This window comes from Dasypus novemcinctus, chromosome 14 (genome assembly GCF_030445035.2).
Source record: "Dasypus novemcinctus isolate mDasNov1 chromosome 14, mDasNov1.1.hap2, whole genome shotgun sequence".
NCBI lineage: Eukaryota > Metazoa > Chordata > Mammalia > Cingulata > Dasypodidae > Dasypus > Dasypus novemcinctus.
In genome coordinates this window covers 25,898,851-25,924,837 of record NC_080686.1, presented here as the reverse complement: position 1 = coordinate 25,924,837, position 25,987 = coordinate 25,898,851, and the positions used below count along the sequence as shown (strand labels likewise).

Genomic DNA, 25,987 nt, shown 5'->3' with positions numbered 1-25,987 from the left:
AAGATAAACAATATCCAAGTTTTCTTTTTCCCTAAATAAAAGATCGGAGAATCTTTAACCATCTGGACAAATTTACTTCCTATTTGTAAAAGGCATGCCTCAACTACTACATCAGATATATAAGTCCAAATTAAAGCCAAAAGCTAATATTTGGTTCCGTTAACTGGGGACCAAAGAAGATACCTACCTAAGTAATTTTGTTTCTGCAAAAGTTTTTCAATTAACTACCAGAAATGTTAGCCAAAATATCACATGTCTTCAATTATTTAAGTAACTGTAGCTCTGGACACCTGGCCAGAGGTTGTGGCATCCTGCGAGGTTTCCCACAGCTGATGATTGGCCCTGGGTATCATGGGAAAAGCAGCTTTCTCAGAGCTCAGCTGGCAGCTCTCACAACTCAGACACATTTCTACTGTATTTCCATGGAAACCACTGGTGAAACAGCTTAGAACCAAAAACCAGGTGAGAAGCTTCTCAGCTAACTGCTCCACAAGTTCAATCTTTGATGGACAAAATGCAGTTACTTAAAAACCTACACCCTACGTGGTGACCAAGACCCAGAAGAAGATTTTATAAAATTAAATTAGCAAGCAGGTGCCCAATTCTTTCCTTTCCCTACCAGGTAATAGCTGTCTATTTGGCTGTTATTGCTGTTGACCCCAGAGGCAAGGCTTTACAAGAGCTACGAAGAAAAGACCCCCGTTTTTGTGTAAATATAATATCTTGCCTTTACATACTAAGTTCTTCAAAGGAGACTAAGTGATAGTATGTGATCTTATTTCAGTTCTATGCATGGTATTACCCCTCACATTGTAAAACTATGCAGCATGTTTTTGTTATTTTTTCTTTTTCTTTTCTTTTCTTTTGAAAGAAGCTTTAGATTACGTAAATGTTACATCAAAAGTATAGGGGATCCCCATATACCCTACCCAGTCCCCTTCCCACACTTTCCCCCATTAACAACATCTTTCATTAGTGTGATACATTTGTGACAATTAACTAACACATATTAATTGTAGCATGACTATTAACCATGGGTTATAGTTTATACTTTGTACCCCACAATTTTATAAGTTTTGACAAAATGTATAATGGCTGTATCCATCATTGCAATGTCTTGCAGAACAATTCCAGTGTCTCAAAAAATGCCCCCATATTACAAATATTCTTCCTTCTCCCTCCCCTCAGAACCTTTATATCAATATTACAAGTTCTTCCATTGCTAGAATAATAGTGTCTACCTTAGGCCATAGTTGCATTCCCCTTCCCCCTTGTTTTTGTTCGTTCCTCAATCTTGAGGATTTGAGGGTGTTGATGCCCAATCTGTTTCTGATTGAGAGGGGACTTAGATCCCATGGGGCAGATGGATGGAACTGTCCTGCTTGCGGTTGCAGATACTTTCTGTTTTCTGGGATGGGTGAGTGAAATTCTGTTCTGAACACAGTGAGGAGCCAAGTGTAACCGGGAAAGAGAATCGGGATTGGGAACAGTGGAAGAGGGGAGGACAGAATACATACTGTGCATTTAGCATTGTGCAGAATGGTTTGTGGATAAGAAAGAACCAGAGGTCTATTATATCCTCTCAAGGAACTTTTATCTATTCTTGAGAAATAAAATATCTCTATATAAGAAATACATATATAATGCCTTTCATTATAATAATGCATATATATAAGAAATGCATAGTTTTTATCTATTCTTGAGAAATAAAATATCTATATATAAGATATGCGTTTAAGTAATCACTATTGAAAAATAAATGCAAGCAATGTTAATTAATGTGATACTAGAAAAAGTGTTCACTCCAGGAGGGCCTACAGACAGGAAAAATAGGTGTGGAGTATAATGCCACTGAGTTCAAACTTGATGAACGAATAGAGTGTAGATGAATAGAGAAAAAGAAAGGCATTTTTAGAGATGACACTGGAGGTAGAGAAAACCATGAGTGAAATTCTGTTCTGAACACAGTGAGGAGAGAGGTGTGACTGGGAAACAGAACTGGGATTGGGAAAGGTGGAAGCGAGGGGGACAGAATCATGGGAGACCCCACCGTGGGCTGTTCTGGAAACATCAGCTAGATAGCTTCAGAAGGGACTTGAACAGGCCATAGTATGCCCGTTCAAGTGTTTACAAAAGTGTTTAGGGAATAGTGCTCTGGTTCCAATGTGCAGAGTGGCCCAAGAGATGGGCTAGAGGCAGTGGGGGTAGCTCAGTGGTTGAGCACGTGCTTTGCATGTATGAGGTCCTGGGTTCAATCCCCAGTACCCCCTAAAAAGAAAAAAAAAACAACCAAGAAATGATTGCAATGAGAATTATAAGTGTGTGGCTTAAAAATGAATATTTTCTGATATAACTAATACCAGCAAGTTAAGGTCCACAGGCCAAACCAGCTACCTATATATTTTCATATGACCCATGAGGTAGTTTTGATAGCTATAAGTTCTTTAAAAGCATTGAAAGAAGAATGTTATTTTACGACATATGAAAATGATATGAAATGCAAATTTTCAGTGTCCATAAGTAAAGCTTTATGAAAAAAAAAAAAAAAAAAGAGATGGGCCAGAAAGGCCAATTCACTGGACATTTACAGACACTGAGAAACAAGAGGAGAAAGGACTAGACTAAGATAGCACAAGAAAAGTCTTACCAAGAAAGATTAAGGGTGTGGGGAGTGGGACATATGGGAATCCCATATATACTTTTAATGTAACATTGTGCATGATCTATGTCTGTTTTAAAAACAAATTAAAAATATATATTTTTTTAAAAAAAGATTAAATACAGAGAAGATGTCCCCTGCCCACAGAATCTGACATTTATGCAACAACATATATATAACTTTCAGATGCTACAGGATAAATACTAAAACCAGTAATTTAAAGTGGCCAGCTTCTAGCAAATCCGTCCATTCTTGTCCTGTTTACATTTTTACTGAGAGGGGAAATTATATAACCACCTAAATAAGATCCTGTGCTCGCCCTTCAAAACAATAATTTTTGGCAAAGATATTAAGTAGAGCCACAAGCCTACTAAGAAATGCAAGATTATACATATTATCTCTTACAAACAGGCAGCGATGTTTGTAACACACTGAGGAAATCTTTTCAAAAGAAACAGATGTTCCTAGTTGACAATAGAAATGTAAACAGAACCTTACAGAATTTTCCCATCATTTGGTGTACTTATTTATTTATATATTGCCTTTGTTTAAAAAAAATGAATTAGACAAGCTTTCAGAGATACAATAAAGCACGATAAAAATAAAAGTAAGAATAGGTGATGGAATCAGGGTAGAAGAAATAATAAAGGTAGAAAAATAAGACAGAGCCATGTGTAATATTGGTACATATTTAAATGTGGTGAATCCTTATCTACTGGTTAGGAGTGAATCCAAACTTTGGTCCTGAACTTTCTGCCTACTATCTCAAAAAGGAATGCAAAATCACGCAGATGATACACAATGTCCACTAAACAATCCATTTATTCAAAAGGGAAGAAAGCATGGTGCAATCTGAGACCAAAAAAAAATTTCTCTTGAGGACTCCCCACAAAAGGTATGTTATTAATAACTTTTATTGCACAGAACGGTCTCAGTTGCAAGCGATAGAAAACCCAACTCCAACTGGCTTAAGCATAAAAGGGAACTTATTTACTTGTGTAGTTAAACTTTTCAGGGGCCCATCTAAGATGTCAGATTCAGGAGGTCATCACTGCCACAAGGGCTTCCACCCATATCTCAGCTGTGCATCCTTTCGTGTGGCTTTATTTCAAAAAGACTCTCCCCTCCTAGAAACCAAGATGGCCTCCAGCTGTGCCAGATTTCTATTCTACCAGATTAGCAACCCTAAGAGAAGAGCGCCCCTTTCCAGCAAGAGTCGTGAGACGAATTCTGAACATCCCAACTTTGTTCTCATGCCCACTTCTGAGCCAGTCGTTGTGGTGGTCAAGGTGAAGTACACTCATCTCAGTGTGGGAGATACACAGTTCCTTAAAGCTATCCTGAGCAGGCAAAATCATGTCCCCTACACATCTCAACAACACACTTATAGAGAAACAGGTAATATTTATTTAATAAATGGCCCTTAATTGGGCTGGTTAATGGTCCCACGAGAAATTCTGCACTTCTGCAAGGGCCATTACACCAACCAGGTACACCTTAGTTAGGCAGTATATGTCAAGTTTCTGGAAAGAACTAGCATTCACTCAGATAGTTTAAATAAACAGACTTTAAGAAAGGAACTACTTAAAATACATGGGCAGTGTAAGAGTACATAGAAGTGATGTCAAGACAACCAGAATCTAGCAACATTAAGAAGCAGTTAAAACCTCTGGGCTTGAAGGTCCAGGAGAGGAAACTCCAGTGAGAGCTGGAGCTGTGAAGGGGGAGCCAGTAGAGGGAGCTGGGATTGTAGAAGAAAGCACCACTTCCCCAGAGGCAGCCCCAAACCCATGAGGATGTGGGAAAGAAATATCCTATTGTCTCTTCTCCTACTCTGTCATTTCCTGTAGACGCCAGAAGAAAGTCAATGAAGGTGAGTAGGCAATGGAGTCTGTGATGGTCAGCTTCCTGTGACAGAGAATGAGAAGGGAAAGATGGAAATGGGTCTGGAGGATCAAAGAAAGAATAACCAGCAAATGTATTGAACGCAAATTGGGTACCTGCCCACAATTTCACCACTGACCATGCTCATTTGCGTACAACTCTCCCTAGTCACTGGCCAAGGTTGATTCATCCAAGGGCAGAGACACTGAACTTAAACTAGTCAATCAAATTCTTCTCCCTGAATTTCAATCTCAAACAGATGCAGAATCTACTGCTTATAGGAACAGAATCATCATCCACCAGCCTCCTACAGCAATATTCCTGCTATTTCTGTTGCTGAAGTCCTGTGAGCTTTTCTGATTCCTGCCCTTACTGGATTTTGGATTTTCAGCTTCTTCAATTGTATGAGCTACCCCAGTATTATTTAAACAAAACCTTCCTCTAATTATGAGCCAGATGGTTTGCTGTTACTTGAAATTTAAAAGAAATTAGCTGAAACATTTAGGATGGTGCTTTTTTCAGTATATATATTAAAGAAAAATAGATGGCTACCTAAGTTCCAGGCAGTTTCTGTAAATATTGATTCTCTCAAAAGAGGATTTGACACAGGTGGTTCTGTGTTAAATTTGAGTGTGAACATTATGTTACTAGTTAAATCAAGACCTTAGTTCTTAACATTGGGTGCAGTGACATCATCGGGTCAAAGTTGAGTTGCTTAATGAAGATGAGCTCCTAAATATAAGAGCATTCCATTATAGGGAGACAGGGCAAGGAAGAATCATAGCCAAAGCTAAAACTTATCTCAAAGAAAGCAATTTGGGGTCAGTTCGAACAAAGGTGAAAGAGAAGCCAAGGCCACAATAATTTCAATCTGAAATATTACAAAGTTATATTTAACTTTCTTATACACCTGCAAAGAGTTCTAGACACTAACCTCAGTTCTTCATTTTTTTGCTTGTTTGTTTTGTCCTCAGGGAGCCAACCAGGCTGATGATTAACTCTTACCCACCTGCATCCTTTCTGCATGACTTTCACAAGTCCCCTCAACAGTAAGTACTGATTGAGGGTGGGGAGGCATCAGAGGGACAGGGAGCAGGCCTGGCTTCCTGAAGATTACAATCCAATGCATCCCTCCCCCCCCCACAATGGTTCCCTCATCTGCTTGTTGTTTTTGCTCATTGTTTTTTCTTTAGGAGGCACGAGGAACCAAACCAGGGACAACCCATGTGGAAGGTGGGCACTCAATTACTTGAGCCACATCTGCTTCCCAATCCAATGCTTATTAAAGCTGTCATGAGTGAGTATGAGGGTACATTTTAATGGGTGGCCTATCTTGTGGCCTTTTGGAAAGAGGGGAATAGATACAAATGTTTAAGAAAGCAGAAGTCTCCCAGGAATGATCTGAAATCAGTTTTATCCCATTACTGAATCCGGAAATATTCCAATTCAAGAGAAATGACTGGAACTAGGTATCAGATGGGCATACCTTCCCATCTCCCATATTATATCCACCCACCACTTGGCATCTTTCTCTTCCCATGACCCTCAGATGCAATGATGCATGATCAGCTGAAAGAGACCCTTGGAGAACCTCTAGAGAAGAATTCCTAATGCAGAATATTTTACAGTTGACCATGGCATTGTTCAGCTCTTTTAAAGCAAGAGCTCTTTGAGCAACTTGCTTAATGCCATCTGGGTTTACCCCAGGGAAGGAGCCTCTGTAATACTCGCAGCATCATACCTCAACCTAGCCCTCTCAGTTCACTGGAGTCAAGCACAGACCAGCAAATCCTCCAAGCAGCAAATCCTGCCAAGGGGGAAAATGCCTCACGCAACTCATCAAGGCAGGCTATGTATAGTGAAATCTTGAATGGAGACCAGATGGCTTTTGAGCAGTGACTCAGCTCTCACACAGCTCCCAGATGCCAGCTGTGGGCGGCACTCCCCAGTGGGGACAGGGTGATCTCGAGATGAGGACTCTAGCCATATTTGTGTGAGCCACCCAAATTCAGTCCTTCAGTTGGGCCTTGCCATCTTCTTTCATTTTTGACAGCTCTCTATCCCTTCCCCTTCCCCCAGCCAGGGTAATCCTTTCAAGTTCCAGAAGCTGAGGGTTTAGCTTTTACCCATTACCTTTTACAAGCTACTCAGCACTATCAAATTTCATCCATGGTAGAATTGATGTGTAATTCTGCACCCTCCAATTCTGTAGCCTAGCCTCATTAGGCTATTGAGCACTTGAAATGTAGCTAATGCAAAGGAAAAATGGACTTTTTCATTTTATTTCATTTTAACTGATTTATTTGTGACTAGCCACATGTGCTGTGGGCTAGTGGCTACCATATTGCACAGTGCGGGTCTAGTTCTTCATGCTCAAAAGCTAACCATTGGCCCCCTTTCCTTTTTCCTTCTGCTTCCTTCTGCTTTCTTTCTAATAATCCTAAAGCAACGAACTTGGAATGGTCTAGCTGAAGAACGGAGGAAGTAAGAACATTAAGCAGTATTCCAAAAATATCTTGCCATGTTTATCCTTCTGCATCCCAGAAAATAAACAAGACTTCTAATCTAGGGTGTGTTTGTTATTTGCCCCAAGCTGACTTAATGAGCCACAGCACTGGGACAACATTTTCACTTCTTATATGTCACTGCCTAGTCCTCCAAGAGGGATCTCTCATGTAATACTCTCAAATTCGAGGAGTGGGGGAACAGATGTAGCTCAGTGGTTGAGCACCTGCTTCCTAAATAGTGAGGTCCTGGGTTCAATCCCTGTACCTTCTTAAAAAAAAGAAAAGCACCAAGGACTGGTACTTGAGTAGAAATGAAGGACTTAGAGTCAAAGGAGGCAGAGAGAGATAAACAGCATCCCCATGACTGCATGCCGTTTTTGTTGTGTGTATTTCAGGTAAAGAGGTGTTTGAACCCCATATAAATTGTGGGGTCTAGGTGACTTGATCTTACCATCCATATGATGAAACTGTGTCCATGCAAACAATAGGACCTGTCCCCAGGATGACCAGCTGTATGGTCTTACCCATACAGTGCCTGGATGTGGCTTGGAAGTTGATGATTCCATGCCTTCGAGAATGGTGCTGAAGGAACAGTAACACTAGTCTGAACCTGAAGAGGCATATCAGACCTGAACAAACGATGACTCAGCAGTAACCTTCACAGACCAATGGACAAGGACCAGGGGGCTTGACAGATACCCCATTGGGTATGAATTTGGAGAGATGGACACTGAGGACCAGGCAATCTCCCTCTCCTCCCAGTTCCTGGGCATCATTTAAGTCCCTCAGAAATATGATGGAACTCAAAGGAGAAGTCCAAATTGTTGAAATTAAGAAGCATATAGCAATAAAATTTAGTTTGAGTTGTAGAAAAAAATGAAATTACTTTTATTCCTCACCTAAGTTTATAAACTATTGCATTATTATTCTGAGGATATTGTTATTGTTTATATATATGTATAGATGTGCATATATATATATATATATCCCAAAATATCCACTGAGAGTGGACTCAAAAGTTTAGGTAAGATTTACAATAATCCAATTCCTCTTTCTGAATACCTACTAGGTTATAATAGTATATCAAATTCCAACTGTGGTAATGGGTTTCTAAGGTTCTCCAAAGAAGAAAGGTAAATTAAACTAAAACTGGAAGCTTCTAATGCACAAAGATTTAGAATTTTACTTGCAGGAAGAGGAGTAAATGCTTCTTTAAAAAGAAAAATATCAAGTTTGAATTAGTGTTGATAAATTTAAAAGGAAATACATTCTATGTTTACTCTTGATATCTAATTATGTTTGTGTTGCTGCCTTTGTTTATGCATCCAGCAAGTTACTTCTAACATCCCTCATTTTCTTCTTTCCTACCTGCTTTTTCTTTCTTTTTTTTGACCTTTAGCATTAATGTAGTACCAACTTTGCTTTTGCTACAGAAACAGTACAATGTTGTTTTTCACTATAGTCCACAAATTATATTAGTTCTATTTTTCCCATGTATCATTATATTCTCCTGGTAGAACAACATTCCTGTATTTATATTATTAACCACAAGTCTCATCTACTGCCAAGTCATTGTTATACATTTCCGAGATGACCTTCCAGCTGTCCCTATCTGCTTTTAATATCATGACAACTAAACAGCTCAGAGGAAAAGTCAAGAAACTAGTGAAGTTAGTCTTCAAGGCTTCTCGAAAGAACCTCCACCAGCCAGGTGAGGGGCCTCTGCCCGCTCAGTCCACCCTCACACAGCTCACGTGCCCTCCCCATCCGAGGACCGCCTATATTGATTCTCTTCTGAGCCCAAACCGAGAGCAGGGAATACCTGGAGGTAAAAGCACCAGGGAGGCAAACGCAGATGCCCCAGGGGCTAGCCAGAAAGTACCCTATGGATGAATGGAGAGTGCAGTGTGCTGAGGCGAACTGCAGGGCCTCTGGCCAGCCAAAGCGGCAGTTGCTGCTGTGTCATAAGATATGGAACCCTGGGGGATGGAGGTCCCAGCTTCTGCAGGGGCATGAAACCAGAAATTTGGGGGAGAATGTCCAGCGTATGCAAAGAACCAATGTGTGAGCATCAGAGAAATACTCAGTAATGAGCCTCAGGGCATGACAAGCCTAGGCCACGTCTGGTTGGGTGCTACCCTCAGAAGATCATCATGACCAAAGATCTCATCATCGCCTAAGTGGTAGGATATCAAGGCACACGGATCCACACAAAGACAAAGCCAACTATGAGCACCTGACAGAATCCCATCCTCTGGGAAGGGAAATGGTAACTATCCTCCAAAAGTCTTTTTCAAAGCACCTTTGAGCAACCAGGACTGTCTTTTCTCTCTTGGGGGACCTGCAGAGTGCCCGTAAAGAACAACTGACATTCACTATCTCACCAAGCTGCATGAGTGGGGCAGATGGGGTGGAAGTGGAGGGCAGGAATCCACATTTTCTACAGGCTCCCCTAGAGACTGGTTTGGGAACCCTTGGACTAGGTGCTTGCTCACTCAAGTCCCTTATGGCTCCAAAACGTCTTGATCCTGAGAGTGCTTTCACATAAAATGGTGCCTACAGATGGGAAAAGGATGAAGGACGTGAAAACTTGAGTGCAGTGCATGATGCTTGGCAGGAGGATTGAAACAGGCTGCTAGGGCATAGCTTGAACTTTGGAATTCTAAGTTGCCAATTTATTAGTGCTGTCATAAGCAGTGTGATGGCATGAGCCATAGAGAATATTTGCCATTTTGACTGCTCAGCATGTATTCTTGGTGACATCATGATTTCCTTTTGGAGACTTGCCTTTCCCTCCAATGGTTGTAACCTCAGAATACAGACAACATTGCTTCAACAAGAGCTTGTTTAAATAATATAGGCATTTGTTTCTCTCACAATGAACACTTGAAATGGTGGACCAATATTGTGTGACAGTTTACAGGGTCCAGCACAGGCTCCTTCCCTAAGGAAATTTTTGCTTTGTCATCCTTAGTGATTTAGTTTGCTAAAAAGCTGATAGGAGCCATATACAGAAAATGGGTTGGTTTTTATAACAGGAATTTATTAGGTTAAAAGCTTACTATTCTGAGGCTGCAAAAATGTCCAAATCAAGGCATCAGCAGAGATGCTGTCTTACCAAACGTCAGCTGCCGGCGATCCTGGACTCCTGCCACATGACAAGGCCCAATGACAACTCTGCTGGTCTGGATCTCTGCCTTCTCCCCCAGGCTTACTTTCTCCCCAAGCTCAGCTATGGGTGAGCAGACATATGACTCTTCTCTCCCCTCTCTTCCAGGACTGGTTTCTTTCAGTTTCTAGGGAGCCTCATTCTGTGCCTCTGTGCTCTGTGATTCCAGCCTCTGGCCTCAGGACCTCTTTCTCAGCCTCTCAGGGTTTCTGTCTCTGATGGTTTTTCCTATATGTCTCTGAGTCTGCAGCTTTTTTCTCTCTCCCATTTATTAAGCACTCCAGCAAGAGGACCAAGACCCACCCTGGGTCAGGCTTCACTGAAGTAACCCAGCCAAAGGTTCCCAACTGAATCTAACCCAATCAAAGGCTCCCACACCCACAAATATTGATTCAAGAACATGACCTTTCCTGGGATCCACAGACAGCTTCAACCTATCATACCTAGGGTGTGACCCTTGTCCATGCGGTCAAAGATGACTCTCCACAATCTCTGCATTCAGCCATCAGGAGTGGGACTGAGGAAAGGGAGCATAAGCTCTTCTCCTGTGAGGGGTACAATCCAGAAATTGCACAAATCATTTTTGCTCTTGTGATCCTATTGGCCAAGAGAGACTAGATACATACTTTTTTGAGAAAGATGCTAAGAAAATATTGTTTTGAGTCTAGCTAATACTTTTATTACTGAAGAAAAAAACAGAAGCAGACAATGGAGAGGCAATAAAGTCTCTGCCACAAAGGGTGAATCCCTGGTACCTGCCCTCCACTATGAAAACCAAAGGGCCCCATCCTTCCTTTCCTGCTGCAAACACAGCTGGGTGTTGGGCATACAACTGAGTGTGGTCAATTAGATACCCTCCCCCAGGGCTTTGTTTCTTAAGTAAGGCATGATTGGAGAGTAACATCCGAGGTCAAAAATTGTAGTGGCCATGTGCTGAACCAATTTCCTGCTAGGAAAATGTTGCCATACTTCCTATTCCTGGCTGCTGGCTCTCTGAGTTCCTGCCCATTCCCCAGGCTAGTCTGAAAGTCTCCAATTGATTCTAAAGGCCCAGTCCATTCCATCCACCCCATCCTGGATATTCTTCCAATGAATTTCCTTTTGCTTTAGTTGGCCAGATTCTGTTTCCATTGCGGTCAGTGAAGATCCCTGTGATGGTCCATTTTATGAGTCAACTTATCACATCTGATTGTGCCTAGATGTCGCTGTGGGTATATTTTGAAGATGGGATTTTCATCTACAATCAGTTGACTTAAAGTAAAAGAGATTACCCTGTATAATATGGGTTGACCTCATTAAGAACAAAGAACCAAGGGTTCCAGAAAGAAGAAGAAATTTTGTCTCGAGAGTCTACCCTCTGTTTCCTCTGAGTCTCTAGCCTGTGGGCTTCCCCTAAGAAACTAGGACTCAAAACTTTAGTATCACTATTAGTAGAATGACCCTGCCCATCAGAGTTCAGACTTGCCAGCTCACCCCATCTTGTGAGCCAATTCCTTAAAACAAATACACACATACATACATCTATCCTGTTGGGTTCTTTGGAGAACCCTAATACGCACCCTAATTCAGCCTCAGTCTAGGGAAATGAAAAGAATCTCAAAATCTATGTGCTGGATAAACCTGGCACAGCTTTCACCACTGTTCCACAAATGGAGCCTAGGGTTCATATGATATGGCTTCCTGTTTTCAGAAACCTATGGCCCACTCCCAGAATTTATCATTCCCATCATACTCCCCACCTGTATTTGTTTTCTATTGCTGTGTAACAAATAACCCCAAATTTCAATGGCTTAAAACAAAAAGTATTTATTACCGCACAAGTTCTGTGAGTCAGAAATCTGAGTGTGGCTTAGCTGGGGGCCTCTGGCTCAAGATCTCACAGGAAATGACAGTCAAGCCATAAGCCAGGACTGTTGTCTTAGCTGAAGGTGCAGTTGAGTCTAGGAGGTAGATCTGCTTCCAAGTTCACTCAGGTGGTTTTCAGCAAGAACCCATATGGTATTTCAAAGACTCTTTTTTTCTTTAAAAAATGCATATTTAAATTAGGTGTGTTTAAGGTACACTAACCATTTAGACTAAGAGGGGGGTATTTTATTATAATACAGGAGTACCTAAACCTTACTGGTTATTTCACTTTGGCCCTCACACTACAATTTTTTTCTTTAGGAAGAGGGGATGTAGGTTGGGGGGTGAGGGGGGCGTGGAGAATGATTGCAGGATATTTAGCTTCATGTAAAAGTTATTTATTGTTTATTATGAGAATAAAGAAAACTTATGTGGGCCTCTCCACAGTGATGTCTCAAAGGTAGCTGATTTCCCCCAGAATGAGAGAACGAAGTCAGAGCAAGAGAGAGCACCCGTGATGGAAGTCACCATCTTTGATAACCTAATCGCGGAAGTGACATTCCCTTCTTCCTATCATATCCTATTCGTTACAAGTGAGTCACTAAATCCAGCCCTTACCTGGGTGGAAAGGATTATACAAGGGCTGGAATATCAGGAGACAAACCCTGGGCCTGCCTTAGAGACTGGACCTCACCATCATAGCCACCCACTACAAACATAAAATAAAATAAAATAAAATAATAAAATAAAATAAAATAGTAAAATAATCACAACCGGGGAAGGAGGTTAGGAGTAAAAGCTTACCTAAAAGGATGAGTCCATTTTTGTCATGAAATGGCATAAAAATATTTAAGTGACTATTTTGCTTTCAAAATATCAGGCAGCAATTGTCAGGCAGAACCCACCATTGCCAATTATTTTTTTTAACTGTACTATAATTTTCCCTGCACTGCTACAACTGCTATTTTAAATGACATTCCCAAGGATATTTTAAATAATGATAAAAAATGATGGTTATATCAATTTCTTGTATTTCATCATCATTATTATTAACAATAATAACAACCCGATGAGCAAAAAGAGGTAATATGTCTCTTTCGCCATTTATCTTATTTTAATCCTCTATTATGATTTCCTTAGCTGCCATTGTAGCTTTCAAAAAGCTAGTTCAATTACCGAAGCACTACCCATTAAATTAGAAATGATGGGCTTGCCAAAGAAATCAGCTATTATTTAGAAACGAAAACGCAGAGGCAAAGAGACCGCTAACCCTCAATGAATTTCCAGAAAGTCTTTACACCTTTTCAAAGCCATTGTGAACAGCAGAACCAAGTTGACGCTTTTGAAATCTAACAAACTGTTAAAGGCACGAACGTGGCAACACCTGTAAACAGCTAGGCTTTCCAATGATCTAATAAAAGGGCTCATGAGCAAACAAATGAATGGTTGGGCATCCGTATGCCAATTGTTCAAGCCCTGGAGTCCTTGTTCCTCTCCATACTTTTCTTCTGAGCACGAAGTTGCAGCCTCCACCCAAAAGAGGTGGGTGGCACACTGGAACCTACCTCTTAGGGCTGTCAAAAGCAGGCAGGGGCCACACAAGGGCAAGAAAATTTTTGCCAAAGTTTCATTTCAATATACAAGAGGAAAGAGAATGTTTCTTGGCACCATCCATTAACAATTCCATTATCTCACTGAATCCAAGCTTAAATGTAATCTTCCTCAGAGAAAAAACTTCCCTGACCACCTTCTCAGAAGAACATTCAACCTTCTATCGTTCTCCACCATTCACCCTATTCATTTCCTTCATAGTGCTTGCTTCCATTTTAAATTTTAATGTCTTTGTTTCCTTGACTGTGTGCACCCTAAATTAGAGGCTCCATGAGGAAAAGGTCTTTACTCCCCAAATGAGGCAACATATTAGCTCAGAGGTTAGCACAAAGGCCTTGGAGCTCAGGCTGCCTGCATTCATGTCCTGGATTTGTCAGTCACCAGCTGAGTGACCTATGCAACTTCCTTAACCTCTCTGTGCCTTAATCTTGCCATCCATTAAAAATAATACCAAGCAGAACTGGTGTAACTCAGTGGTTGAGCATGTCCTTTGCATGTGTGAGGTCCAGGGTCAACGCCTGTCTCCTAAAAATAAAAATAAAAACTAATATGAGCATCCTACTCCCTTTGTTGAGAGGATGAAGGGAGCTAATATATCTATTCTCTTAGAAGACTGGTGATCGCAAAATTTGTATACGTATCAGCTATTATTATTGAATGCCTAGCTTGGGGATCAATAATTGCTGGTTTAATGAATAAATTCAACTCTCACAATAGTGCTATGAAGTAGGTATTGTTTCTACATCTACAGAGGAGTAGCCCAAACCTCATAGGCCAGCCAGGATCACACACTTGGAGGTAGTCCTGAAAGTCCCAGAGCATGTCTGTGCAGTGCCAAGCAATCTAGAGCTCCTGGTCCAAATTATCTAGCTTTATGTTACCTTTGGTGTCAGTTTTATTCTATCTTTAGTGATGTCTTCCAGTCTTGGGATATTAAAGAAAAAAATCTCTTATCCATGCTTGAGCCCCAGTATAAATGAAGGAGAGAGAAACCCCTGCTGGAAGGCCACATGGGGCAGTGCAACCCAAAGCACAGGGAGGAGCTTCTGGGACCTGGGTTGGAGTTACAGGATCCAGTTCCCGTGTCAAGGCTCTTCTGTCTCCACGGCCAGCAGTTTCCTCACAGTATTTTTGCTAACTCTCACAAGAATGCTGCTAATAAGTATTATGATCCTCAGGTTATAGGAGAGATCGTATGGAGAGGCAGAGTAACTTCACCCCAATCACGACTGCAGAGCCAGGATGGGGCGTGAACTCAAGGCCCATTCATGTCCAAATGGTGCAGCCCCACGAAGGAGCACTAAAATCACATTCCCATGGCTCTGAATCTGGCCCACCCACTCACCAGGTGAGTTTTTTCCCCAATCTGGAAAAGATTAATAATAACAACCTCATTGGGATGCTGTGTAATTTAAACAAAGTCTATACACAATGCTTGGCATCCTCCCTGGTGCATAATAAATGCTCAACCTCAATAAGTGCTAATTGGTGGTAGCAGTGGTGCTGGTATGGTCATTTCCACCATGTGCACAATGATTTTTATTTATTTAATTTTTTACTTTTTATTTTTCCAAATACCCCCATCTCCTTTTGGGCTTTTGTCTACTTTACTTCTCTGGGGATTTGCTAATTCTAGACATCTCTTATAGGTGAGTTCATACAATATTTGTCCTTCTGTGCCTTGCTTATTTCATGAGCATGATGTTTTCAAGGTTCTTGCGTATAGCAGCATGACTTGTAACTTCATTCTTTCTTATGGCTGAATAATATTCCAATGTGTCTATGTACCACATTTTGTGTACCCATTAATTTGCTGATGGACACTTGGGTTGTTTCCACCTTTTGGCAACTGTGCATAATGCTGCTATTAGTGTACACGTATCTATTTGAGACTCTGTTTTCACTTCCTATGTGTATACACCTAGATTGCTGGATCATAAAGTAATTCTATATTTAAGATGTCAGTTCCACCTAAAGAAGTTTACAGATTCAACCCAATCCCAATCAAAATTCCAAAGTCTTCTTTGCAGAAATGGAAAAATCTATCATCAAATGTATATGGATGTTACAGCAAGGGGGCCCCAAGTAGTCAAAGCGATCTTGAAAAAGAACCAAGTTAGAGGACTCGCAATTTCTGATCTTAAAAAATCATTACAAAGTCACAGTAATCAAACAGCACGGTACTGGCACAAGGGTAGACATATAGACAAATGAATGCTCGAAATCAACCCTATGGCCACCTGACTTTTGTCAAAGGTGCTAACTCCACTCAAGTGGGAAAGTAGTGCTGGGAAAACTGGATGTCCGTATGCAAAAGGATGAAGATGGACCCTTACCTCACATCATATGCAAAAATCAACTCAAAATGGACCAAAGGCCTAAATATAAGAACTAGAACTATAAAACTCCTAGAAGAAAACATAGGGAGGCATCTTCAAGGACTCTCTATTGGGCAAAGATTTCCTTGGTTTTACACCCAAAATATAAGTAACAAAAGAAAAATTAGATAACTGGAACCTCATCTAAATTAAAATTTTTTGTGCATCATAGGACTTTTATCATGAACACAGAAAGTCAACTTATAGAATGGGAGCCAGTATTTGGAAACCAAATATCCAATAAGGTTTCACTATCCAGAATATAAAAAAAAACCTCTTGCAACTCAACAACAAAAAGGCAAACAATCCAATTTTAAAAATGGGCAAAGGACTTGAATAGAGAGTTCTCAAAAGAAAATATACAAATGGCCAATAAGCAACATGAAAAGATGTTTAATAACTTTAATATTGAGGATATGCAAAACAAAACCACAATGAAATACCATTTCACACCCACCAGAATGGTTACTATTTTTTGAAAATGTAAAATGACAAGTATTAGATAGGATGTGGAGAAAAGGGAACACTTGTTCATTGTTGGTAGGAATGTAAATTGGTGCAGCCACTGTGGAAAACAGTGTGTCATTTGCTCAGAAAGTTAAGTATAGAATTACCATATGGCCTGACAATCCCACTTCTTAAAATATACCCAAAAGAATTGAAAGCAGGGACTGGACAGATACTTGCACACCAATGTTCATGGTGACATTATTCATAATTGCCAAATGGTGGAAGCAACTCAAGTGTCCATCAGCCTATGAATGAAAAAAGAAAATGTGATACAGACATACAATGGGATTTTATGCAGTTGTAAAAGGGAAATAAATTTTGATACATGTGACAACATGAATGAATGTCGAAGATATCAAGTTGAATGAAATGAGCCAAACACAAAAGAACAAACAGTATGATCTCACTGATTTAAAAAATTCGAATATGCAAATTCAATTGTGTCAGGAACTAGTTATCAGAGACCAGGATGGGGGTTGGGAACAGGGAGTTAATGCTTAAATGATACATACTTTCTGTTTGGAGTGATGGAAAGCTTTGGTAATGGATGGTGGTGATGGGAGCACAGCATCATGAATGTAATTAACACCACTAGAGTATATATTTTAAATGTGGTTAAAAGGCAAAGTTAGGTTATATGTATGTTACTAGAATAAAAATTTTAAAAAAACAAAACCTTAGGACTGTCCAATATGAACAGTGAATTATAATGTAAACCATGGACTATACTGTAGTTAACAGTATAATTATAATAATATTCTTTCATCACATGTAACAACTATACCACTGTAATGCAAGGTGTTAATAATGGAAGGTGATTTCTGGGAACTCTGCATTTTCTGCATAATTTTTCTATAAACCTACAACTTCTCTAATATGTACATATACATATATATATATATCCTTTGTGCCAGTTATCAATGTACTGTCTCACAGCTCCAAAATCACCCTTCATTGCCTGCTCTGCAAAAAAGAAAAATGGATCTGGGTGCTTTCAATAGTTTTCCTTGGCCAGGTGGCATAATGCTAAACATTGTCAACAGGGGGTGCTGGAGAGACATTTCAAGAGGAAGGGATGTTCTTTTCCTGGTTCACGTGCTTCTCGGAAACCTCCTACAGTGCAGGTAGTTTCTCCCAGCTCCTGCAGTGCCTAGAGCTTCTTCAGGGCCTGGCTCTTGCAGCACTCACAGCTTTTCCAGCGCCCAGCCCCTGTGGTGCATGGCAATCAGCAGCACCCAACAGCCTGGCACCCCTCTCCAGAAGATTTTATGCAGAGTGCCTCTGGTGAGACATCTCCCCAGCAGCAGCTTTCTCTGGCATCCTAGAGGGTGCACTGGCAGCAAGTTACAGAAGGCAGAAGTTGGCAAGTTTTGCAAATGGGCACCACAGCGACTTCTCAGCCTTCCAGCAAGTCGCAGCTGCAGCCTCTCCAGCAACGTCTCCATCTCAGCCAGGGAGATGGGAGAAGGGAAGCTCTCCCTTGGAGGTATCTATCTCAGTCCTAGGGATGAGTGTCTGATCTTATACCCGCTAGTCCTGAATGCTTTAGAGTTCTCTTTACCTATTACTAGCCAATCCCCTGTAACTCCAATATCCTGTAATAGCCAGCCATTTTTTAAAACCTTCTCTATTCAACTTTCTGCATGGTTTCCCTCTCCTGGTTCGACCCTGATACAACCTTAAAACCAGATACTTCCAGGACTTTCCTCAGCTCAGCTAAAATAAATATGACTTTTTAAGGTTTATGTATTAGGAAAAAAAATGAAAGATGTTATAGTTTCTCTTCTCAACAGATCACATGGTCGAAGATAAATTAATAGTGTTTTTAGTATATTCCCTTGTTATTCAGGATGAGTGAGCCCAATCCATTTAGCCTTTCCTTGCCAGCTCTTATTTGAATCACTCAGCACTTTTCATTGGTCTTTTGGGATCTCCTAAATGTGACGAGGGACTGAGTGATCGAAGATAGACTTCCAGAATGCTGCCGTGCACTTCTGTTCTAACAGTTACGGTGTTCACAAATTACTAAACGTGGAAAAAATGCTGATGCAAAGGTAAAGTCATTTATTAGGTAAAAAGCCACTCTTTCTTTCTTCTTCCCTTTATTAAAAGTGTGGGAAGGGGGTCAGGGGGAGAGAAGAGGCCCCAAAATGTTAAGCAACTTAATTAAAAGTAGAAAAGAAGCTGGTACTGCCTAAATAATGAAATGGCATCATGGAAGTGATAATGAGGGGTCTATAGAGTTTAAAATCTAAATTCAGACTTTTAAAAAGTTGTGTAGGTTGCCCTTGAAAGGATATGGTGAACCTAAAATACTTACATATTAAAACATTTGAATTAATCCTGCTTTTGCTACCGTCTTCTGAAACAAGTCCAGAGAATTCTTCAATACTTCAAGGTCATTTTCTGTGACAAGGGCAATAGAGTTGTGCAGCCAATGTAAGTTGTTAGCAGCTGTAATAACACAAGGCCATCTGCAGCCCTGCATTTACTATGCAAATGAGAGAAAGCAAACATCTAGTCCACACTTCCTGCTTCTAGCTCTCTATTTGTTTACCTCTCCCATTCTCTCACATCCAATTCATTCATTCCTTCATCAGTTACTGAGTGGCTGGAGATACAGACAGCTTGACTGACAGAAGCAACTTGCTCTGAACACTTACCCCTTTCTTATTCCTCTAACCTACCAATCCCCTTTTGGATTTACTTGCCTCCCTAAAATGCCAGGACCTGCCAGTGGTTTACTTCCTCCATTCCCAGTACAGGCTGCTAAACACTGTGATTGTCAGAATTGTTTTTGAATGTGCTCTAGCACCAAGCCCATTCCTAAGCCAGCAGCTCTCAGCAAATGACCTCACCAGCTTTGGTGGAAACTGACACCAGAGAGCATTAAATTCTTCAATTTACTTCCTTTTCCTGTCAGCAGTTGCTTTATTCTGATTTGTTCCCCTCATTCCCTCTACCTCCTCCTTCATATCTAATCAATGACACCTGTAGGAGAGAACGTTCCTATTCTCTTTCAGGTCTATGTTCTGTATCCATCTATGTGCTGTCCCCCGAGTGCAAACCCTAATCAAGTCTCATCAGAACTGTGACGATCCATTCCCTGATATCACCTTGTATTGGTCAGTGTTTTTAGTTGCAAGCGACAGAATCTTCACACATCGGGTAGCTCACGGAATCTCCAGAGGGACTAGAGATCCAGCTCTGAAGCTTGGTGTATCTAGGAACAATGCTCAACCACTTCACTGGAGCTGCACTGGCAAGAGCTCCAGTGCCCCCACGCCCCGACGCTTGTGATACTGGAGGCAGAGCTCTTCCACCCTACTTCCAAAGAGCCAGAAACCACTGCCTCCCTCCTTGCCACAAGATCAGTTTCCCCATGATCAGCTACCTTCTCAGCTTGCTTGGTTCTAAACCTAAGCCTCTCAGAAGTGCATCTGAATGGTGAAGTGTTGGCCACACACCCATACTCAAGGGAAGCGAGTTTTCTGATTTGAGGTCTGGGAATGTAAAATTCACAATGTACAAAATTATCAAAATTCAGGAGTGCGTTCAACAAGGATGAGGAACCATGGAAGCAAATGATGACTAAATATACCCCCTTTAATCCATCTTCTAATATGAAATATATTTAATTCTTCTATTTAAAAATTAAATTCGTGGATTCCCCTGTCACCTACAGATTAAGTACAAGTTGCCAAAACAGTCTATAAAAGCTTTGCATGTTTTGTCTCCCCTCTATTCATTCCCCACTATTATTTTATACTCCTAGAAAATTAAACTACCACAAGATTTTTTTAAAAAAACAAGCATAGGCTGCTGGCTCATGACTCTGCCATTGCATGTGTTTTTCCTCTGTCCTAGAGTTCCTTTCCCCTTTCTGCCTTCCCATCCCTACTCAGAGTTTATATTACATGCCAATCCTTGAACTAGGCACCAGAAAAAACAAAAATTAGTAAAGGAGGGGAACGGATGTGGCTCAAGTGGTTGAGTGCCTACTTCCCACATGGGATGTCTCAGGTTCTGTTCCCAGTATCTCCTAAAAAAACAAACAAAAAACAGCAAACCAAGTCAGGGGAGCTGATGTGGCTCAGTGGTTGAATACCGGCTTCCTATATACAAGGTCCCGGTTCATTTTCCGGTCCCCCATACCTCAAAAAAACAGCAACAAAAAAATTAATAAAGGAGTCCTGTCCCAAGAGATTTAGCAAGGTGAGAGAGATGTGTATGCAAACAGGATGAAAACAAAAGGCTACTACTGGCACAAAGAAGTAATGCTGGGTGCTCTGGGAGATCTCTGCCCAGAGACCAGCATGGACCAAAAGGTGGGGGTTTATCACTGATCTGAGGTGGTAGTGGTGAAGACAGTCAGGTAAAGTGTAAACTAGATAGTACTTTGAAATATTAATGCTTGGGGAATTTTGCTCCCTGATAGTTCCCTCCTACTCTCTCTTCTAGTAAGCAGAGGTAACTTATATAGTCTTTATGGCTTTATACTCTAGAACCTACAAATAAGATCAATAAGAGCAAGACTGAGAGTGGAATAGCATAGTGGTCTGCAGATCTGAGAACAGCAGGAAAAGTCCAGATTTTGCTCATACTACTACTAGCAAGGATGAGGACCCCAGAAGAAGGATTGGTTAAGTCTATAGTCAGGAAGCACTGAGAACTGAACCAAATCTCTATGCCACAATTGAGGCATGGAAGTATCAGAGAGCTGCTGGATCTAATGGGGCTGTACGGGCAGAATCAATGTATCAGTAACTTGAGGAAATGAGGTCATACTCCAAAATGGTGAAATAACTCCAGAGAGGGAAGAGAACTCCAAGAAGGACTGTAATTAAGTTTTCCTCCAGCCTGGAGGAATAGAACATAAAGACAGAAATTGAATTAAAATGTAGAAAAAAATTTAAGTGACACACCTCTTGTTCATCATAATTTTTGGACAATTATGAAAACTTCACAGAGAATCTGATCCTTGAACTGAGAATTAAAAGATAAGTAGCATTTGCCTTAAAGCAGGAAGGGGAGTGGCAATGTGAGCAGAGCAGTGAAGCCTGAGCCTAATGTATTCAAAGGAGTGCAAGCAGCACATTTTGGTCAAGATGGTACCTGGCAAGAGAAAAGGCTGGAGTGGCAGGCATGAGCCCAATCATAGAAGATAGAAAAGAAAAGAGAATGACACAGAGTGCCCAGCGGTCCCACAGATCTGTCTCTTGCTTCAACAGTGTTTGAACGGAACAGACCCGGGGACTCTTCCCCACACCTCTTCAGCGTCAACTGCCTTCCAACTGCTTCTCCAACTGCAACCTCCAGACCAACTTCTGGGCCATCCCCTGCTTCCAGGACCAGCTAACACCATTTTTTGTGGTTAGTGTCTCATTATCCACCAACCACGAGCTCCCAGATCTGTCAGAATTATTCCACCCAATTGGAGGCCTCCATTAACCACCTGGTCAACCTGCATCTGCAGGCCTTCTACACCTTCCTCTGCCTGGGTTACTATTTTTACCACAACCATGTGACCCTGAAAGGCATGAATCACTTCTTCTGCGAGTTGGCGAAGGAAAAGTGTGAGGGTGCCCAGCATATCTTGAAGATGTGAAACCAGTGTGGCGGCCACACCCTCTTCCAGGACGTGCAGAAGTCATCCAAAGATGAGTGGGGTAAAACCCTGGATGCTATGGAAGCTGCCCTGGTGTTGGACAAAAGCCTGAGCCAGGCTGTTTTGGATCTATATGTCCTGGGATCTTCCAACATAGACCCCCATCTCTGTGACTTCCTGGAGAATTATTTCCTAGACGAGGAGGTGAAACTGATCAAGAAGATGGGTGACCACCTAACCAACCTCCACAGGCTGGCTGGCCCACGGGCCAGGCTGGGAGAGGAGCTCTTCAAAAGGCTCATCCTCAAGCATAACTAGGAGCCTCTGGAGCCCAGAGGGCATTGCAGGCGAGAACTTCCTCAGGTCCCCCAGCATCCAGGCTTCTGCCTGAGCCCCTCCAGCCAGGACACATCTTTATAACTGCCATCTTGTAGCCCTCTAACAACCCTGAACCAAGTATAAACAATAAAGCTTTTGCAGCACAAAGAGAAAAAAGGAAAAGAAAAACTTGAACTCTAAGTGCTGAGCAGGTTGGAGTATATGGAGAGGAAATGTTCAGTTTGGCTTTAGACATGCTGATTTTGAGATATCTCTGGGACATCCAAGTGGCAATTTCCAGGACTCAGGAGAGCTGTCTGGATGGTAATTATAGATGTAGACGTCACCATCCTATAAATGTTCGTCGAAGCAATGGCAGTGGATGGATGCAATCATTCTGGGAGTATGTCAAGTGGGAAGGAAAGAGGGAAAGAACCTTGAGAGAAGAACCTACATTTAAGTGATGAACAGAGAAAGAGATCCTTTCAAAGGAGACTGAGAAGGAACTTCTAGAGCAGGAGGAGAAAATAAGAGAAGACATCATCCTGAAGACAAGGGAAAAGAACTTTTAAAAAGTGACCAAATATCTCAAGAGCAAAGAAGAGATCAAATGATACCTGTATATTGAGTTTGGCACCCTGACGGCACTGATTTTCACGACAAGATCGATTTGAGTGGATGCTGAGGCAGAACCACACCGCTGAGCTTGAGTAAGCACGCAGTGAGGAAGTGGAGTCCCTAAGTCTTGATACCACCAAAGAAATCTAGCAGTGGAGGGAGGAAAGGAATGGAGCTATGGCTGGAAAGAGTTGGGGGGGGGGGAGTGGGTCAAGGGAAAGTGATTTTTAAGATAGGAGAGAATGGATGCTGTTAAAAGGACTCAATAAATGTCTGAAGATGAAGAGAAATGTTTAATTTAATTTTTTTAAATTACATAGTGCATTTATGATCTACCAACCCTCTTCTATTCACTTTACCAATAATAACATTTCATCTGCTTAACACATGGTGACATAAGTACTATTAATACCCCAATCTTCAGATGGGGAAACTGAGACATGCGCGAGTTAAGAGACGTGCCCCACTGCACAACTGGTAAGTGACAAGCTGGATCCAGGTCCAGGCAATGTCACAGGAGTTCCTGCTCTTCCCACCGCACTGGGCTTCCTCTTGAACAGGGCAGGAGAATCAGGCTCAGTCCTGCAAAGGCAGGTGGGGATGGAATCCAGGGTCAGGGAGAGGGGGGCACATTAGACCGCAAGGAGCTCACCTCCTCCCAGGTAATAAGAGGTAAGGAAGGGGTGGAGAAGCACGGGAAAGAATCATGAGGGCTGGTTCATCTGATGACTTCTACTTTTTTCTATAAACTAGGAAATAAAGTCATTGCCCAGATGAAGGTGGAGAGAGAAGGTGCATAAATGTGAGAAGAGTAGGAAACATTGAACCACTGTGAATGAGACAGAGGCAGAGACAGCTGGCTAGAGAAACAGGCAAGACTGGCCGTGTTGAGAAACCAGCTGAGGTTTTGCAACCATGAATTTATAGCACTTGCAATCGAGGTCAGTTATGTAATTTGCTGGGCCAAGTGCAAAACGAAAATGCAGGAGGCCTTATTCAAAAAGTAGAAAAGGGTGTGGCTGAAGATAGACAATGTTTTCTTTTTTCCATAGTCCCTCTCTCCACCTGTCAAGGTGTTCTCTATTGGCAACTTAACAACACACCCCTGTAGGCATGGGGATACTCGCTGAATAAGTGGGGGACCTCACAGGAACAGGGACCCACCAAGCCTGGGTTTCCCTTCCATACCCAGGAGAAACCCCAGGCTCCAGAAACAAATGAGCACTTAATAACACGTTTCTAAACAAGACCATGTTCACAGGTACATCAGAACCCAAATACAAGACGGTTTCATGTCTAACTTGGAAGAATGGAGATTGTGGAACTAGAGAAAGGAGGCCGTGTATGATGATAAGACCTGAACAGCTGCAGCGTCTCCAAGACCCTTATGCTGAGGCAGCATTTTCTAGCTCAACCCAAGCTGCTTCCTTCACACACCCAAGAAACTGCTTCTGTCTTTTTAAGCAGCTACCTCACTTCGAGGTCATTTTCTTACTTGCAAAACAAACACCCTGCTTCCAAAAACTAAGGTGGCAAATATGACTGTGATTCTCTTCAAGAATCTCAGGTGCTAACTGATCTATTCTAATGTATCAAGTTATCTACCTGGGGAGTCCTTAGCCAGTCCCACATGAATACTTCACATGTACTTTACTCCATTTTGACTTTATTCTCAGGCAAGTTTGACAAAACTAATCCACCCCTAGTTTCAACTGTGAAGAAAATTCCTTTAATGAGGCATGCTTCTGGAACATTCTCAAAATAGGCTGCAGTTTAAAATATACCCATAACAAAGGGTAGTTGTCGAGGAAGAATCTTCTGGTCTAAAATTTTCAGAGATTCTGCCCAATTTTAGAGGTTCTTTGAAACATTACAAAAGAATCTAAAAGTTAAAAGACCACTCTAACTTACATCATCTCATGCCTTCTTTGTAGAGTCTTACAATAGATGGAGAAGGATTTGGGTTATAGTATTTCTCTTTGAAACTGGCAGTGAAAAATTAGTAGGGTATGCAATTTTTTAAAAAATAGTTTTAAAAATTATAGGACCTCCCAAAATTGATTGAATGTGTAGAAAAAATTGTATCTTTTTAGTGCCTCTGAACTCAAGGAAACTAAACCAAATGAATTTCTATACTGAACCAAGGAGAGCAGTCTATTTAAACTGTATGAAATAGTGCTGATTTTCATAGCTTTTAACTAAAAATGCATTGCCCTCACTCTCAAGCCTAAATCACATTCAATTCTATTACTCTATAGAATGATCGTGACTTGAAGACTTATAATCTAACTTTTGCTGATGACCTAAATGCTCTAAAAAGCTGAGCTGCCTTTCCCCTAAGAAAAATGACAGTGGGGTTAATCCAGTTTATCTGAAGGACTGCCAAGTCCCCACCTCATCCAAATTGGCTTAATACAGAACATTGATATAAGCATTACTCTTAGACTTTCTGAACTGGTTTCATAGATCACCCATTAAAATATCCCATTTGCTTCATGAATTTCACACTTGCAAATGAATAATTCTTTTTCAGAATGTACAAGTTGTAAAAATAACCTCAGAAGACCAGAAGCACATTATTGGACATGTAGACATAGCAAACATATTCACCATCTATTGCTTAGGTTGGAAGATATCACTTGTATTTTTGTCAAATTTTGTCAAAGGATATGCTATTAATGCATTCTAAGTGTTGAATTATGTACCCCAAAGAGATGCACTGGTGTCTTAACATCCAGTCCCATGCATGTGATCTTATTTGAAAAAAAGATCTTTAAAATTAGTCATTAAATTGAGTCATTAAAATTAGAATACACTGGATTAGAGTGGGCCCTAATCCAATATTATGATTACTCTTATAAGAAGAGGAAAGTTGGACAC

General features: G+C 41.2%; 1 pseudogene; it reads left to right on the top strand.

Moving 5' to 3' along the window:
• Nucleotides 1-8,640: 8,640 nt before the first annotated feature.
• LOC101415151 (ferritin light chain pseudogene) lies at nt 8,641-22,489 on the top strand (annotated as a pseudogene).
• Nucleotides 22,490-25,987: the final 3,498 nt, after the last annotated feature.